This window comes from Pongo abelii, chromosome 5 (assembly GCF_028885655.2).
Source record: "Pongo abelii isolate AG06213 chromosome 5, NHGRI_mPonAbe1-v2.0_pri, whole genome shotgun sequence".
Classification (NCBI taxonomy): Eukaryota; Metazoa; Chordata; class Mammalia; order Primates; family Hominidae; genus Pongo; species Pongo abelii.
The window spans coordinates 51,859,882-51,873,478 of NC_071990.2; the positions used below are offsets into that span (position 1 = coordinate 51,859,882).

General features: G+C 35.1%; 1 long non-coding RNA gene across 1 annotated transcript in view; it reads left to right on the top strand.

The window, feature by feature from the left end:
* Positions 1-13,597, top strand: part of LOC134761522 (uncharacterized) — an 84,113-nt gene that overhangs the window by 11,679 nt on the left and 58,837 nt on the right. Inside the window, exon 2 of the long non-coding RNA XR_010140222.1 lies at positions 7,133-7,260. This is a non-coding gene — a long non-coding RNA (uncharacterized LOC134761522). The remainder of the gene's footprint in view (positions 1-7,132; positions 7,261-13,597) is intronic.

Below are 13,597 nucleotides of genomic sequence, written 5' to 3' on the forward strand. Positions count from 1 at the left end.
CTGCCCCCACCTGGTGGTCTCTCTCTACCCACCCTGGTAGTCAAAGACAAAGGTCTTAATCTTTTGGGAACTCCATGGCCCTGCCCACCACCTGACAAACCTCAATACTTAACCAGGTGTCCCTAGAGTGACAAAGATTATGCGCCACTTAAAAGACACAGAAAGGCAAAATGAATAAAAAATTCACCAACCAAGTTTCTGCTGTCTTCAAGAGACTTACCTAACACATAAGAATTCATATAAACTTAAAGTAAAAGGGTGGAAAGAGATATTCCATGCAAATAGACACCAAAAGCAAGCAGGATTAACTGTTCTTATATCAGACAAAACAAACTTTAAAGCAACAGCAGTTAAGAAAGACAGAGAGGGACATTATATCATAATAAAAAAGACCAGTCCAGCAGGAAAATATAATATCACAATTCTAAATATATACGCACCCAACACTGGAGCTCTTAAATTTATAAAAAAATTACTACTAGACCTAGGAAATGAGACAGATGGCAACACAATAATAGTGGGGGACTTTAATACTCCACTGACAGTACTAGACAGGTCATCAAGACACAAAGTTAACAAAGAAACAATGGACTTAAACTGTAGCCTACAACAAATGGACTTAATAGATATTTACAGAATATTCTACCCAACAACTGCAGAATATACATTCTATTATCAGCACATGGAACATTCTCCAAGATAGACCATATAATAGGCCTCAAAACAAATCTCAGTAAATTTAAGAAAATCAAAATTATATCAAATACTCTCTCAGAACACAGTAAAATAGAATTATAAATCAACTCCAGAAGGAACCTTCAAAATCATGCAAATACATAGAAATTAAATAACTTGCTCCTGAATGGTTGTTGGGTCAACAATGAAATCAAGATAGAAATTTAAACATTCTTTAAACGAAATGATAATAGTGACACAACCTATCAAAACCTCTGGGATACAGCAAAAGCAGTGCTAAGAGGAAAGTTCATAGACTTAAATGCCTTCATCAAAAAGTCTGAAAGAGCACAAATGAACAATCTAAGGTCACACCTCACAGAACTGGAGAAACAAGAACAAACCAAACTTAAACCCAGCAGAAGAAACAAATGACAAAGATCAGAGAACTAAATGAAATTGAAACAAAAAAAACAAAAGATAAATGAAACAAAAAGGTGGTTCTTTGTAAAGATAAATAAAATTGATAGAACATTAGCAAGATTAACCAAGAAAAGAAGAGAAAAGATGCAAATAAGCTCAATTAGAAATGAAACAGGAGATATTATATGAACACCTTTATGTGTAGAAGCTAAAAAACCTAGAGGAGATGAATAAATTCCTGGAAATATACAACCCTCCTAAATTAAACCAGGAAGATATAGAAACTCGGAACAGACCAATAACAAACAACGAGATTGAAATGGTAATTTAAAAATTGCCAATAACAACAAAAAAGTCCAGGACCAGAAAGATTCACAGCTGAATTCTATCAGACATTCAATGAATTGGTACTAATCCTATTGACACTATTTCAAAAGAAAGAAAAAGGGGGAATCCTCCCTACATTATTCTTTGACGCCATTATCACTCTAATACCAAAACTAGGGAAGGACATAACAAAAAGAGAAAACTACAGACCAATCTCCCTGATGAACATAGATGCAAAAATCTTGAACAAAATACTAGGGAATTGAATCCAACAGCATATCAAGAAGATAATCCACCGTGATCAAGTGGGTGTCATACCAAGGATGTGGGGATGGTTTAAGACACATTTACATTAACAGATATTTACAGAACATTCTACCCAACAACTGCAGAATATACATTTTCTTCATCAGCGCATGGAACATTCTCCAAGATAGACCATATGATAGGCCACAAAACAAATATCAGTAAATTAAGAAAATCAAAATTATATCAAATACTCTCTCGGACCACAGTAAAATAGAATTAGAAATCAACTCCAAAACGAAGTCAACTTATAAGTCAATAAATGCGATACACCACATAAACAGAATTAAAATCAAAAATCATATGATCATCTCAATAGATGCAGAAAAAGCATTTGACGAAATCCAGCATCGCTTTGTGATTAAAACCCTAGGCAAAATCAGCACACAAGGGACATACGTTAAGGTAATAACAGCTATCTATGACATACACACAGCCAACATTATTAAACAGACAAGGATGCACATGTTCACTACTTCTATTCATCATAGTACTGAGAGTTCTAGTCAGAGCAATCAGACAAGGGGAAGAAAGAAATAAAGGACATCCAAACCAGTAAAGATAAAATCAAACTGTCGCTTTTTGCTGATGCTATGATCGTACACCTAGAAAAACCCAAAGACTCACCCAAAAAAGCTCCTAGAACTGATAAATGAGTTCAGCAACGTTTTGGGATACAAAATTAATGTACACAAATCCGTAGCTCTGGTATACTCCAACAGTGACCAAGCTGAGAATCAATTCAAGAACTCAACCCCTTTCACAATAGCTGAAAAAAAAAAAAAAACACTTAGGAATACACCTAATCAAGGATGTGAAAGACCTCTACAAGGAAAACTGTAAAACACTGTTGAGATAAATTATAGACAACAAAATAGAAACATATCTCATGCTTATGGATAGGTAGGATCAATATTGTGAAAATGACCATGCTGCCAAAAGCAATCTACAAATTCTGTGCAATTCTTACCAAACTACCACTATCATTCTTCACAGACTAAGAAAAAACAATCCTAAAATTCATATGGACTAAAAAAGAGCCCTCATAGTCAAAGCACGTCTAAGCAAAAAGAACAAATCTGGAGGCATCACATTACCTGACTTCAAACTAAACTATAAGGCCATAGTTACCAAAACAGAATGGTACTGGCATAACAAAAGGCACATAGACCAATGGAAAAGAATAGAGAACCCAGAAATAAAGCCAAATACTTACAGTCAACTGATCTTTGAGAAAGCAAACAAAAACATAAGGTGAGGAAAGGACACCTTATTTAACAAAAGATGCTGGGATAATTGGCAAGCCACATGTAGAAGAATGAAATTGGATCCTCATCTCTCACCTTATTAAAAAATCAACTCAAGATGGTTCAAGGACTTAAATCTAAGACCCGAAACCATAAAGATCTAGAAGATAACAGCAGAAAAACCCTTGTAGATGTTGACTTAGGCAAAGACTTTATGACCAAGAACCCAAAAGCAAATGCAACAAAACAAAGATAAATAGATGAGACCTAATTAAACTAAAAAGCTTCTGCACAGCAAAAAAACAAGCAGGAGAGTAAACAGACAACCCAGAGTGTGGGAGAAAATCTTCACAATCTATATGTCTGACAAAGGACTAATATCCAGAATCTACAAGGAACTCAAACAAATCAGGAAGAAAAAAACAAACAATCCTCTCAAAAAGTGGGCTAAAGACATGAATAGACAATTCTCAAAACAAGATATACAAATGGCCAAAGACATATGGAAAAATGCTAAACATCACTAATTATCAGGGACATATAAATCAAAACCACAATGCAACACCACCTCACTCCTGCAAGAATGGCCATAATCAAAATATCAAAAAATAATAGATATAATCAAAATATCAAAAAATAATAGCATGGATGTGGTGAAAAGGGAACACTTTTTCACTGCTGATGGGAATGTAAACTAGTACAACCACTACGGAAAACAGTGTGAAGATTCCTTAAAGAACTAAAAGTAGACCTACAGTTTGGCCCAGAAATAACACTACTAGGCATCTACCCAGAGGGAAAGAAGGTGCTATATAAAAAAGATACTTGCACGCACCTTTAGAGCAGTACAATTTGCAATTGCAAAAATATGAAATCAGCCCAAATGCCCATCATTCAACTAGTGGATAAAGAAAATGTGCTGTATATACCACGGAATACTACTCAGCCATAAAAAGAAATGAAATAATGACATTTGTAGCAACCTGGATGGAACTGGAGACTATTATTCTAAGTGAAGTAACTCAGGAATGAAAAACCAAACACTATATGTTCTCAGTCATGTGTGGGAGCTAAGCTCTGAGGACACAAAGGCATAAGAATGATACATTGGACTTTTGGGACTTGGGGGAAAGGGTGAGGGATGGTGAGGAATAAAAGGCTGCACGTTGGGTAGAGTATACATTGCTTGGGTGATGAGTGCACCAAAATCTCAGAAATCACCACTAAAGAACTTATTTATGTAACCAAACACCACCTGTTCCACCAAAACCAAAATAGGAAACAAAATAATTTTAAAAATTGTTTTAAAGGGGATGATGATGATGATGATGATGAAAATGATGATGATGGAGAAGGAGGAGGTGTTTGCTGCAGTAACTAGTTAGAGAAGGGCTTTTTGACAAGTGGTTGCCCTGAGATTCTCATAACACATGGGAAAGCATATAGGTGACCCATATATATTTGGCTCACTCCAAAGCTCAACTTGGTCCACAGGTACACAAAGTTATACTTTGGCCACTGCAGATCAGCTAATTTTTTTCCTCTTGAAGCTAAGGCAATAAACTATATTTTTTCTTATTGTTAATGTTGAGCACTCCTCTTTATTGAGTAGTTCAAGCATCACCTATCTGGCTGACATTAAAACCTAAATTCATGCATTTTTTTTAAGTTCTGAGTGTTTGTAAAAAGAATTTCCCAACCAAAGTATTTACATTTATTGCAAGTAATTTTTATTTAATATTTTTAAGAAGTGGGCCAATCTGGTAATATAGTGATTTAGTTTTACAGATAATTAAAAGAGAAAAGCCTCCTTCTGCCTAAATGATCTGTGGAAACCAATAAAAGTCACTTTGGGGCCTGGATAATTATCTCAACCCTTTTAACTCTGCTGTTCTGGGCTCATAGTAGATGCTCAATGGAAACTTGTTGATTGATCTGCCTTTGACTATGAAGACTTGACCCAATAATTCTGAAGGCCAAATGCCCTGGGCACTCAGGAAAAATGTTTGTTTACTGCTGCTCATGTTAGAGTCATAAAACCCCATAGAGAGTAAAAATTTCTATAGTCATTAGAAAAATAAAATAAGGTAACACAAAATGATGGGAAAATACATGATAGTTTCTTTAGTAACAATTTATGTTGTCCTACAAGTCAATGAATCAAAAGTTATCTCTTACATCTTAACCCAAACCAAAGGTAATATTATCATTCTCTGATTGGTAAATTTAAGTTTTAACAATTTTTTCTCCATTGAAAAGATAGAAAGCAGTGAGTGTTCATATTTTTGTCTGTATGCTAGATTCAGCAACATTGAAATTCAGGATGATTCTTTATGCTTTGGTTTTTAAAGATGTAAAGAAAAGGTGATATCTATCTTGAATTAAATTAAAGGATACGTGTAAGGATCTGTACTCTCTCTGCAGAGGTCTAGTGGTGCATGAAGTGATTCCCTTGGAGCATTCATTTTGGACACTGGACTTCAACTCACTCCTAAGATAGTATAAATGGATATGAAGACTTATATTCAGTTTCTGAAAAAAGTTTAATAGAAATAATCATATCTTGTTTTTAGTGCAATTTTAAGGTATCATTTACATAAAATAAAGTGCACAGATTTTAAGTGCTCAACTTGATGAGTATTGACATTTAATATATAGCATTTCCATTAGCCTAGAAAGTTCTTTATGCCCCTTTCCAGTCAATTCTTAACCATTTGGAGGCAACCATATTTTAGTTTCTATTACCACAGGTTATTTTGCCTGTTCTTCAACTTCATGTAAATAGAATTGTACAGCATTAATACCTTACTTCTGGCCATAAAATTACAAAGCACTTTTAATTTTATTATTTCATTAGTTTTTTTTTTAATTTCCAATTTTTATTTTAAGTTCAGGGGTACATGTGCAGTATGTGCAGGTTTGTTACACAGGTAAACATGTGCCATGGTAGTTTGCTGCACATTTCATCCCATTAACCAGGCATTAAGCCCAGTATCCATCAGCTATTCTTCCTGACTCTCCCCCTCTTCCTCCCACCCCTGCCCTCTGACAGGGCCCAGTGTGTGTTGTTTTCCCCCATGTGTTCATGTTTTCTCATCATTTAGCTCCAACTTGTGAGTGAGAACATGTATTTGGTTTTCTGTTCCTGCATTAGTTTGCTAAGGATAATGGCCTCCAGCTCCATCCATGTCCCTGCAAAGGACATGATCTCATTCCTTTTTATGACTGAATAGTATTTCATGGTGTATATGTACCACATTTTCTTTATCTAGTCTATCACTGATGGGCATTTAGATTGACTCCACGTATTTGCTATTGTGAATAATGCTGCAGTGAACACATGCACACATGTGTCTTTATAATAGAAATATTTATATTCCTTTGTGTCTATACCCAGAGCAAAAATCCTCAACAAAATACTGGCAAACTAAATCAAGCAGCACATCAAAAAACTTATCCACCATGATCAAGTAGGCTTCATCCCCGAGATGCAAGCCTGGTTCAACATACGCAAATCAATAAATGTGATTCATCACATACACAGAACTAAAGACCACATGATTATCTCAATAGATGCAGAAAAGGCCTTTGATAAAATTCATCATCTCTTTATTTAAAAACTCTCAATAGACTATATATTAAAGGAACATACCTCAAGATAATAAGAGCCATATATGACTAACCCACAGCCAATAGCATACTGAATGGGCAAAAGCTGAAAGCATTCCCCTTGAAAACCGGAACAAGACAAGGTGGCCCTCTCTCACCACCCCTATTCAACATAGTATTGGAAGTTCTGGCCAGGGCAATTAGGCAACAGAAAGAAATGGTATTCCAATAGCAAGAGAGGAAATCAAACTATCTTCTTTGCAGATAGCATGATCCTGTATCTACAAAACCCCATTGTCTCAGTCCAAAAGCTTCTTAAGTTGATAAGCAATTTCATCAAAGTCTCAGGATACAAAATCAATGTGCAAAAATTGATAGCATTCCTATACATTATTAGATTCTTATGTCAACAGATAGTGCTAAAGGTACCAAGATACTAATTTTTACAGATGGAGCCGCTGAAACTCATTGAGTTTTCATGACTTGCTTAAAGTCATAGTAGAAGACTTCAGAGGCAGAATCAAACTTGGGTGTTCTGATTCCAGGTTCAGCACTCCTGTTGAATTCTACTGGATGCTGGAAAGGTATTTGGACTCATTATCATAACAGAACAGTGATAACAATACATGAGTCTGAATCTCAACTTTGCTCTTCTTTATGGATGTGATTTTTGGTAAGTTATTTTGTTCATTTCAGATTCAGTTACTTCCTCTATAAAATGAGAATAGTGATATTCTCATTCCTGGACCTGACACATTCTTGTTTGTACTCTAAGTCTTTCATTTCTTCATGATTTCTGCTAAAGACCCTGTTAAGACTCTAGTCAGCAGGCAGTTATAAAATAAATATTGAGGCGATTACACACTTGGTTTAAGTCTTTTGATCATGTGTTGTTTCCATTTTTCTCTCTCAACAAAATCAGGAGCTCCATGAAAACTGAGTCCATTTCTTGCTCACTTCCATTTATCAAGTGACTAGGAAAATATCTGGCCCAGAAGTGATGGTCATTATAAGTTCACTGAACCTGTAACAAGTAATGAGATATAAGGGCAGGCAAAGCTCTTTTGTCTCTACCTACCTACCTGAGTGGTTCTTGCCAGATGGAAGTTGCACATCTATGGCTCTTGTAAATATGATGATGCCATCCTGGGAAAAATTTGTGGGTTCTAATAAGAAGGCATAAAAAATTAGATGAGATAATTTTCATGGTCATGTTAAAAGTGTTAAATTATACTAACCTACAAATAATCAAATTTGTAAGTTGCATAAAATGCAAATCAGTTTAGGGGCAGAGAGTCAACCTACCTCTTAGAGATGGATGTCTGTAGGGCCAATGGAAGGACCACTTTGCCTACTGCTACACTTCCTCAGGTGGCCTCCTACTAATTCCCCAGCTCTGCTTTTTGCCAGCTACCTATTGTTAACTGCAGTGCTGTGGTGGTATTAAGGGAAACAATAATGTCTGTTAATGCTGTCAACACCTTGGCAATATCTGCCTTTCTTCAATTACTTTTGTTTACAAATTACTCCTAATTTTGTTCTTAAAAGCTAGTTAAGAACAAATGCTGCTAGGATTGATGGGAAGCTAACTGCATGATTAAGTAATTACGTTTTTAAAGCTTGCCTTACACTAGGACTAATGATATGTCACCGAGTAGCAGAAACCCCAGATAATGAATGAGAAATGTTTATATGTACTTAGTTGCTTTTAAATCTCCCTTCACGCTAGAGCTGGTGCTATGCATGGGGTACTGGGATGAAGAAAAGCAGTGACAGCTCAGCCTCCCCAGCCATTATGTGGAACTGCAAACTCCCATGAAGGCCTCTTTTCTGCTCCAGCCGATGCTTTATTTTTTGTAGGGTTGATTGTTCAGTTGGTCCACTGATGAAAATGCTACATCGTTTTGTTGAATAAAGAGCTGAATGAATTTAAATAGTAGGCGATTGTCCTTTCACTGCAGGGACCAGATTTAGAGTTGATCTTTTGCGTATATAGAATAGGATTAGAGTCAGGGCTGAAGGGTTCCTGTCACCCCTCCTCCACCTGTGGACTCTTGTGTGCTTATTAGGGGAGGTGGATGTTGGAGGAGAAAGACACAAGGGATGGGAGAATGAGGAAAGGAGGTCCTTCATACTGACATCCGAAGATTCTTAGATCATTCTTAGGGGTGCACGACCTCTAAACAGTAGAGAGAGGCATCAGCTCTTTTTGGGGGCTGCAATCCTGGAGGTGGAGTTAGAACTCATTACCCTCTACTCATTGTGAGGGTAATATTTCCTCAACTATGAAATAAGTTTTCCAATTGCACAGCAGTTTTATTTTTCTAGGTAAAGAAAGTGGGAACATAATTTTTTATGTGTATATGTATAAAATTACTATGTTTAAATATGTTTCATATATAATTTTATGTATAATTTTATATGCATATGCATTTACATATAATTTATATTCATATTTTATTGAATATCTATTTATATATGTATATATAGCAATACCTGCATATGAAAAGCATAGCACAATAAATATAAGTTCCTATATGTGTAAATTTATTATAATGAATGTTTATATATTTATATTACACATAAACTCATCAGTATATGATATGTGTAAATGCATACTATACCCACATAGACACATATTTACATATTGCATATCTATAAACACATTCTCAAAAGATATATACTTTAGCAATAATGTTAGAAAATGCATGAGCTAATGGGTGTGCTCTAATGTGATGTTTTCATCTATTGGCTTATACAGAATGTGGAGAGTAAAACAATTCTGGGTTTAAAAGTAGGTTCACATTGGCCAGTTGCTTATCTTACTTAAACTCTAGCAGATTTTCTTCCCATAAAATTTGGATTATAAATATCAATCACATGAAGTTGCTGTGAGGAGTAAGTGGGATTTATATGGAATTTATCCAACAGTTCTGCACGTAGTAGGCACTCAATAAATAATTTTCTTGCCTAAGAACTGTAATTTTACTCAAAAGTTGAGTAATAGTGACCCCTGAGAGAAGCAACAGACAATACAATTTTCTCTACTTGTGAAATTCAAACTAGTTATCTCTTACTGCTGAATAATAATGGCTGTAATAAACTGAGGAGATTTCCGTTTAAATAAGTGGATGATTTTAGCTGACTCTGGAAATGTAAATGTACCCTAATTAATGAATGCCTTAATCGTTCTTCCTGTTTCTTCTTTATAGACACATTGTTTCCTGCCTAGGGGTGAATACATTTGGTGTACATACGTTCAGATATGAATATACATATGCATATACATTTTCAATGTACTAGCTTTAATGGAGAAGAACAAAGGATATTCATTAATTGGAGCTACAAAAATCTCTTCAAGGACTTCCATTTGCATCAGAATAAAGTCTATCTTTCTTAGTCTGGCATTCAAGGCCTTCTGAATCTGACTTCAACTATGTTTCACCAGATATTTCATCTTCCCTGAGCAACTAGCTCTCTCTCTTTTGAATTTCCAGCAGACTTATTCTTTGTATCAATCATTTGACATTTATGGCTCTATTTAAAAGCCTCTTGATTCCTCAATTCCCAGAACAAAGAAACTAGGTTTTGAATTTAACTGATGAACACTTTCTATTACTTAAAAATATATAATTTTTTAGCATATAATATTACAGGTTTAAGTTAGAAAAATTTTAATATATAACACACTAGGAAAAAATTACCTTTGATCCTGTTACAAAAAGATAAAACTTCTAACATCATAAAAAGATATTAGTTGAGTTTCTTAGAAGATTTTTTCATGTTTTAAAAAAAATAACCATATCGGATTATTTATACACATATTCCGTGTCCATTTTTGAAAATTTAGAATTCTGTTAGGCATATATATTTTATATTATGCATTTTCAGTAATATTTTATAGGTGTTTTCACAATTTTATGAAACATTATTTGGAAACATTTTTAATAACATGTTAATAATGCTCCTATGAAAGAGTACTACAGTTAATTTATCACATCCATTTATTGTTGGTAATGTATGTTATTGTACTCTTATTCCTCTAATCAATACTGATGAAAGAAATTGCTTTTATTCCCAAATCTTCATTTCATGTCTGGTTCTACTCTCAGAATATATATTCTTTAAGTTGCATCATTGTCATCAAAAAATATAAATTTTTAAACACGTATGACTAAATCATTTTCCAAAACAATTCTATTCACTTACACCCTTCGCCAAACGATATTGAGTATCTCTCTCACTGCCTCTCAAAATATCGCATGGCCTTACTTTTTAAAAACACTTTTGGCACATAACTCAGTACAAATGTTCATATCTATGTTTACTACAAATACAAAATATTTTCAAATTGTAAACTTTTCCATTCTGGAAAAGAAATCTGAGATCAATCTTATTTCTTTAAAATTAGCTTTTTTTCCCCCTTATCTGGTACTTGACTTTTAAGAAATTTATTCCAGAAAATTGAAAGTTTGCATAAAATATATCTAGATATTGGTCTCTTTTACTTCTTGTTGCTTTTCTTGAACATGTTCAGTGATTTCACTGTGCAGATTATAATTCTGGGGAGGTTAATATATCCACTGATGTTTCAAAAAATAGCCTGCAGTCCTTTTGCTAGAGAGGCAGGTTGTTCTTCCTGCCTCTACCCATCTAATTCAGGATGAACATTCCAGGATGCTGGATATGAGTATTCACTGCTTGTCACTCCTGGCCACTGCATATTTGATGTCATCGTCTCTCAGAGGGACACCACAACAGAGGTCCTGATGGAATTGAAAACAGGGAACTTATGGAGGGAGTAGACACATCTGAGCACCTGAATCACTGGGGTCAAACCTAGAGTAAATAATTCATGATACAGCCCAATTTTTTGATATAAGAGAATTTGGGGATGGAGGCATTACAGAGGGGAGTGACTGAATTTGTTTAGTCCCTCTCTCTTTTTTTTTTTTAAACAATTTTTTACTAGTTTTTCTTAGTTGCTTTGTTTTGTGGGTTTTGACACGAGTTGGTGACTAAGATTTCCTGATTCATCCACCCATGCTATCCTACAGCTGAGGGCAATTCTTCCATGAAATTGACAAAGTTTTCAACTAACAGACCTTAGTTTTCAGGTCTGTTGAAACATTGCATGTTTTTCTGTTCTCCTGACTAGATGAAAATTAATCAAGCACATATTTCTAATTGCACATCATGCTCTGGGTGTATTTTAGAGACACTTACATGACTGGCAAATAACATCTCAATGACAGTTATAATTCTCAACCCTAGTCATTGGTCCTCACAACCAAGAAATGATATGACCGTTCTTCCTAGGACAAACAGGCTTTTTCAAAATTTGCTTTTTTCTTTTTTTAATTAAAAAATATAACCAGAAATTATAACTCGTTGAGTTGTTATTTAATGGATTGGTAAAAAATAATTTTTGAGTTATAATTTTTCTCTCAATTTCTAACACATTAATACCTAATTTTACCTTCATGTCCTAGTAGCAATTACTACCAGGCAAGTTACTTAATGTGGCAAGTTACTTAAGGCAACAGTTACAGTGATATAATTTGAAGTTTCTTAACCCAACCATACCTTGTGTACATAAATTTTCTCTCCTATCTTGTTGGGCTGCATAGAAAGAAAATGTAAAGATTAGTTTTCATATTCGTATCCTAATATGTTCACAGCTACTCAAGGGTAGATATCTACATTGTGGAATTCCATGGGTCATCTTCAAACAATGAAAACTCTTATCAATCCATCTATAATCTTTCATCATCTAGCAAGGTATTAATCTACCATCTATCATGTCTGTCTCACCAACCTATCTGTATTTATAACCTTTTCTCTGCATTATTTTTAGTCTACATTAGAGACAATGTTTCAAATGTAAATAACCCTAAGAACAGATACAAGTTGACAAAGTTAGGCTCAGAAAATGATATCTCTTGGATCCTTTTGAGGATACAGGTTTTGATGTGCGGATGGGAAACAGAGGAGTAGGAGAGCAGAGGATCAGCTCACTTTGGTTTCTGTCATAATCTCCATGCACCCTCCCCGACACATTCCCATGCCTGAGTTAGAATGCAAAAGAGTGTGGAAATTACTGCCTCGGCTAAAATGAAAATAAGGAAGTACCTACCTTTTCTACCACCTGTGGGTCTGCATCGCTGCCACATAAAAAGGGCAGCACATTTGTATTACTGAATAAATGGTTTTGGTGCACTTTTCCTCTCAATCCTTTAAGACTCAAAGTTCAGTTAGGGCTAGGGTCAAGCTATTAATAATACTTGTTTGTCTGGGGTTAACAATGAGCATTAACTTCTAGTTCACAGAAGTGAGGAGGGTAAGGAAGGGGATGAAACATGTCCCCAGAACCAAGTGACTTGCTGGGTTGGGTGAGCCAAGCTAATTCTTTTAACTTTGCTTAGATTCATGTGCCAACAAAGTTTAAAAATATAGTAATGAGGTAATAAAATAAGAAGAGGCTTGAGCTCCTTGGGCAATAGAGGTTCATTACATTATTATGATTGGAGAATTACGCCCATTAAATATGAAATAAAATAAAATATGAAAATCTATGAAGAAGAAAAGAAAATTATGCCCATTTTCCAGGACATTTATTTTTCATTTTTAATCATCTGACACATTGGTTCTCAACCATTGCTGCATATCGTGATCACTTGGAGGAGCTCGGAAGGCATGCCAATGCCTGAGTCTCATCCCAGGGCAATGAAATCAGAGCCCCCTGGGGCCATGTCATCAATGCTTAGGTGATTCTAATGTGAAGTCAGGGATCAGAAGCACTGTTCTAATGGCACATGAAGCCAGTTTTTGTGTGGCACAGATTAACTTGGGGTGGCAATGGCTGGAGATGGAGTGGTTTTCCTACTACATGATTAACTCTGCTAGCTGTCTCTGGCTCTTAGTACAAAGGACATCTTTAAACTGAAGTCAAGTAAAGTTAATGCCAGTCACCTGTCATTTCTCTGTCCATTATAAGTGACATATCTGCA